This window comes from Tupaia chinensis, unplaced genomic scaffold, assembly GCF_000334495.1.
Source record: "Tupaia chinensis unplaced genomic scaffold, TupChi_1.0 Scaffold000093_1, whole genome shotgun sequence".
NCBI classification, from domain to species: domain Eukaryota; kingdom Metazoa; phylum Chordata; class Mammalia; order Scandentia; family Tupaiidae; genus Tupaia; species Tupaia belangeri.
The window spans coordinates 9,374,513-9,380,734 of record NW_006159555.1 but is presented as its reverse complement, the minus strand read 5'-3'; the positions used below and the strand labels follow the sequence as shown (position 1 = coordinate 9,380,734).

The 6,222-nt window shown below is 39.1% G+C and overlaps 1 pseudogene; it reads left to right on the top strand.

Annotated features, from left to right (window-relative positions):
• Positions 1–4,972, top strand: part of LOC114006844 (histone H3.3-like) — an 11,883-nt pseudogene extending 6,911 nt beyond the window's left edge.
• The last annotated feature ends 1,250 nt before the right edge of the window (positions 4,973–6,222 follow it).

The following is a 6,222-nucleotide window of genomic DNA, read 5'->3' as shown; positions in this document are numbered from 1 at the left end:
TGTTTCACCCTCTTCCTCTTCTCTTGTCAGCAGTTACAGTATGGCTTTGAGAAGGGGATTGAAACTCACAAAGAACATTAAAAAGTTATTGTAATTTTGAACTCATTACAATCTTTATGAAATTGTTCCTCAGTTTTAGGTGCAACCTGGGACATTTTTTGGTTCTTATGATTTGAGGAACAAGATAGGACAAATTAAAATTTCTAACACTTAAAAAAAAAAAAGAGTCTGTCTGTCTTTATGTCACCTACAGGGCCTTGAATAGTGAGGGTGGTATGACATGGTAGCTGTAACATCAATAAATACAAGAAGGCCTGGCCTTTCTTATCCATATTATATGCTATTTGGGGATTTACAATAACATTTTTAAAATATTTTTATGCATTGGCACAATACTTCTTGGATCTTTGGAAAAGTCATGATGTATTTTTGCATAGCAAAATGGAAAAATACATCCTGATTTTTCTTTTTTTTTTGGAGAGGTTTTAGCTATAGGGCGCGTGCACTTGCCAGACAGACAGAGAGAGACATAGAGATAGAAAGCGAGAAATCACCCCCCAGGGGGGATGGTCACGCCGCAATCCCTTCTCCTCCATTCTCCTCTCAGGATCTTGGGCACACACGCACACACACCCGGCATGAGTTTTAAGCCACTGGGTCTGGGATGCGAACCGCGGTCGTCTACATGGGAGTCCAGCGACATAGCCATTACGCTAACTGCTGGTTCCCAATCATGACTTTTCTGATGATCTAATATATGTGAGGACTTTTCAAAGTTCATGGAAAAATAGAATTAAAGTGCTAGTTTATTTTGGTGCAAAAAAATTGAATCCACACATAGGTTTTTCTTTTTTCTAAATAATGCTCATTTCTGTGAACTTTCTCAAGACCCTCTGTACTAAAATAGAAAGGGAAAAAAGCAGAAAGCAAAATCATCTGTATGGTATGGTGTGTTATTTAGAATAATGGTGGCTACCATAACAAATAATCTCCCAAGTCTTACTGATTTAGTGGCATTATAAAAACATTTCTCATTCACAAAACAATCTGGTGTGTATTCACTGTGTGCCTTCCACACAGTGATTTAATAATCGGACTCCTTCTATTCTGTGGCTCTTCTCTCTTCTAAATTCTTTATTTTTTAAAAGAATTATTTATAACAATAATAATTTAAAAATTTTGACCAGAGAGAGAAAGAGAGAAATTGAGAAAGCAAGTTATCAGGTCTGGGACTCAAAGCACGGTCAGTCATGTGGAAATCCAGCACCCCAAACACTATGCCAGCTGCCAGCCCCCCTACGTTCTTTTTATTAAGCTAATGGGTGGAGAAATGGAATTCAGGAAAGGCAACATTACTTCTTAACTGCTTGACCTGGAACTGACATCCATGTCTTCTACTTATATTCCACTGGCCAGAACGCAGTCATATGGCCACATATACCTGCAAGAGGACTTCAGCATGAGTCCAACTATGTGCCCAAGAGAAGAATGAAATAGCGTATGTGAACACATAAAAGTCACTGCTCCAACAGTTTTAACCATGTAAAAATCTATAGAAATAAGAAACTGGAAGGAAATAAACCCAACATGTTTTCAATTTTGGGCAACAAAATTGAGGATATATTCTCTGGGCAACAAAATTAAGGATATAGTCTCCTCTGGATATTTATTCTTTCTGTAGTTTTCAATTATTTTTACAATATATTCCTCATATTATCAGTTTCCTTCATAAAAGTTGGGATAATTTAGTACCTTATTGGGATAAAATAGTACCTTATTGCTTAAGTTTGTTGTTAGGATTAAATCAAACTAAGACTCTAAAATGCGTATCACGGTACGTTATTATGAGTAAGTGATATTAAGTAAGTGTTATTAGTCTTGTTGGGAACATGCTTCACCTTTTCAATCTTTGTATTAACATAAAAGTCAAGCAGTCTTGGGTCTGGCAGGTGGTGTGGTGGTTAAGGCACTGGACTCCCACATGGTCAACTGCAGTTAGGGTTCCAGACCTGGTGACTTGCTTTCTCATTTTCCCTTTCTCTCTCTCACTGTCTCTCTCTGGTCAAATTAAATGAATAATAATAACAAATACAATGAAATTATAAATAATTCTTAAAAAAAAAAGTCAAACAGACTAACATGAATCCTAGATCTTACTCCCACATCAGATTTTCCAAATGATACAAAGAATAAAAATGAGCACCAGGCATAAATAAAATATTCTTTTCCTGGACTTGCCTGAAACCGTCAGAAGTCTGCAAAAAGTGTCCCTTTTTTATCACATATTGGATTTTGGTTTTGAATTAAACAATGAATTTTGGATAATGTATGTGCAAATCTTATTTATAGAGATTCATTCTGGTTTTGAAGTGCTTCATTTATACATCGTTATTTATACATGATAGGATAATGTTACATGACTACCCTTTATTCCCCAGCCCTCTAGGCCCTTTAAATCCTAGGATGTAAGTTGCTATAAGTGACTGTCTTATAACAACACAGCTAAAACAGCAGTCACTTTAGAAAATTTTGCCTCTTGCATGGTGCTTACAAATATGGATTCCAGAGGCAGAAAGGCCTGGGTTCACAATCTGCCTCTGCCATCCACTAGCTGTGTCACTTTGAACAAGTTACCTAAGCTTTGTGTCTGAGTTTCTTCATCTGTAACATAGGAATAATAATAATGTCTATCTCATGGAGTTATGAATATTCAGTGAAAGAGTTCATTTAACTGAATCTGCTGCCTTATAAATTGTAGGCACTCTATGAATGCAAACTTACAATAATGATGGCGAGAGTAATCATTAGCATTGGTTGAAAGAAGAGAGTTTTTGGAAGGAGGAAACAATAAATTGTGTGGTATAAAGGTCAAGTATGATGAGAACTGAAAGGTATTCAATAGGTTTAACAAGTAGAAGGTCCTTGGTGGTACCAATGCACGGGGTCAAGGCTGAAGCAGTGCTGCAGTGGGATGCAGAGGGAATGGAAAGTTAGAACGAGAAAACTTGGGCAGGGGTGTAGTTCTGGCAGGAGAGACTTAGAAGAAGGGACAATTCGGCAATATCTACTCTAGTCCTTTGCCTGTACATGCAAAGGGTAACAGGGGGCCAACTTACAAGAACAGCCCATCCAGCAACTCCCCAGCCCTGTGCAGGAGATGCAGGCTTTCTCATCTGGTGTGGTGCACTTCTAAGCCTTTCTTACGGGAAAAATGTGAAAACCCGAACTTCTATTTCTGGCTTTTCTGTAGTTTGCCTAAATTACAACTTAAAATATTTAAAGGTTTCCAGCATATATATAGCAAGATGATGCAATAAATACAAAACAAAAGAGAAAGAGAGAGAGAAAGAGAGAAGCAGCAGAAGCAGAAAAACAACGACAATAACAAGCTGATCTGGAAGAAGCAAACGCAGAAGAGATTAGTGAAGAGTTACAAATTCACAGCTGGCAGGGGAAAGAACGTTAGAGCCCCTGAGCATTTGGGGGAATCATATGAAAGCCAGCGATGGTGGATTTCATGTCCTGCACTATACTACAAACCCATTTGACACATGGCAAATTATCGGTATGGATAAAAATTGGGAGCTGGTGTTTCTATTTTTCCTGTGCCAATTGAAGGATTTATCTGTGTAGGAAGAAGCTATCTAAGCCAGAATGGTTAGGAAGATGCTTGAGTTTGGAATTTATTATTCTTCCACTTAGCATTGCATTTTGTGTCACTCCTTATTCAACATCTCTCTGAATAATTTCAGTTCATTAGCCAGAAGTAAGAATGTCCTTAAGGGTAAGAACCATGATTTCTGCTTTCTGCCAGCTGAGACCAGTGCTGTGCCTTTACCTGGACAGGGAGCATAAAGAAGTTTCCGTCTACTCGCCAAGACAAGAAAGTCCTCAGTTCTCCCCTCTCGGGGGTGCTTAAGAAAGCTTTGAGATGTTACCGTGGGAAACTAGAAAGGATCTGGACTGAGGTCACAAAGTCCTATATCAAATCCTAGCTCCATTATTTGTCATGTGACTGCCCTCACTAAGCTCTATTTCCTCATCAAAGAAGTAGGACAGAGATATCAAGTTCATGGACTATTGAACAGATAAAACGAGAGGATGGATGTTGGAGATGTAGAAGTTTTAACACACTCGTCTTGAATTTGGATTTCTAAAAGATCTCTACTTTCTATAAATATTGCTTTCAATAATTATTTTGAATTCTTTTGTGTGCATATAAGCTGTATGGTAGCCTCTGAAGATGGAGGGGTGGTAAGTTATGTGTTCACAGTTACTGCCACAGCTGTTCTGCAGAATGGGAATATGAAGTGATGTAACTTTGCTGCCCTGGAAGCCAGGACCCCTGGTTTTGCCTCTAACACACTGAATGACCTTGAAAATAACATTGGTTCTCTAAGCCTGTATCCTAATTAGTAAATTATGCTCGGGGGGCACTTGGTGGCACGGGATGAATACACTCTAAGTGTTCTTCTGTCTTGAATATTTCTGATCTGGAACAGACATTTCTTTCCATATCGAGCTATTGAGTCATACTTATTGCTTATGGTAATTCATTAAGAAGCAGTATTACCAGTCATTATTATCATCAATAACTCTCTAAATGATCCCCCCTGGAAGAAGTTAGCAGCTAATGAAATTGTTCACAATAAAGGAATTTGCTAATTGAAATGTGGTGCAGTCAGTCCCCTGAAGAAAAAACGTTGCTTCATTATCATTAAAATTTATTTTTAAAAAGTCATTATAATTCATTCCTAAACTGTGTGTACAGGGGTATGTGTCGACATACAGATAAATAGATTCCTGCACTGCTACAGAAAATCTCCTGCACAGGGTCAAGCATGAGCACGCGCTATCTGGACGTTTGAGGAAACACGGCTGGGGCTGTGATCTGATCACTTGCCGTTCTGTGATGCTGTTCGATGCTGCTGTCCTAAAATATACCTTTGCCTACAAGGATCCTGCAGGCTAATTTCAGCAGCTGGGAGCTTGCCCAGGCTGTCATTGGCTTTTAGGTGTGCTGCCGCAGGCGGTCACCAGCAGGCGTCTATCTCCAGAACCAGGGGGAACTTGCAGCGTCTTGATTCCCACCCCTAGTGTGGAACCTAGTGGAAAATGATAAGTCATAGTTACAGGTCTAAGTATTTTTTTGTTAGAATAAATAGAACACTTGTTTAAAAGTTGTATACACACAAAAAAGAAAATTACCTTGACCACACAGGGATCAATGCTGTCATTATGGACTAACAATTGATGTAGACCAGCAGGTAGTTACATTTAAGAGCATCCCTGTGGGGTGCTCAGTATATTTGCCCTCACACAAGGTCTTCTTGATAACAATCAAGCTCTGTGGCCTTTACAATCATCAAGACTTGAGTTTAACATTGCTTCTGCTCCCTATTAGCTGTGCAATTTGGGGCATGTTTCCTCATCTGTAAAATGGGGATAATACAAATGATAATACCTACTCTATATGGTGAATGTGAAAATTACATGTGATATCTGTATTATATACTTTGTAAAGTGCTTTTCACATAGTAATCCCTAAGATATTACATTTATTTATTATTCTTAATAATAAAAACTGGAGTTCAGAGAGATTAAGAAAGAAGTCCAAGGTCATAGAGCTAATTACGGTCAAGGCCAAGGTGAGAACCCAGGATTCTCTGCCTACGATTATACTACAGTGCCCCTAAAGAGGGACGACTATGGTTATTCGAAGAGCATCAACAGCAAGAGCAGAATTTATCAACTAACACTGTCCTGGGACAGTTCTTTTTTCTCTTAGAGTTCTTTACTATAGTGTGTGTGTGCTCGCCAGAGACAGAAAGTAAGAAATCACCCTCCAGGAGGTTTGACCACCCCACAATCCATTCACTTCCATTCTCCTTTCGAGATTTTTGGGCATGCACTCACACACACCCAGCATGAGTTTCAAGCTGCTCAGTTTGTGACTTAAACTGCAGTGAACTACATGGGAATCCAGCGACGTAACCATTACACCGTCTGCTGGTTCCAGAACAGTCAGTCTGGGACAGAAAGTAGTGGGAATCAGCCACCTGTGCAGCAGTCAGTCCCCTCTTTCTTCCCAGAGGCAGTGCTCTGCTACAATAGAAAGACGATAAACCTGGGCTCTGGACACTCTGAAACCAGTCAACTCTCAGCTGAGTTACCTGCTAATTGAGGTTAAAATATTGCAAAATAAATACTGAGTAGTGCAAC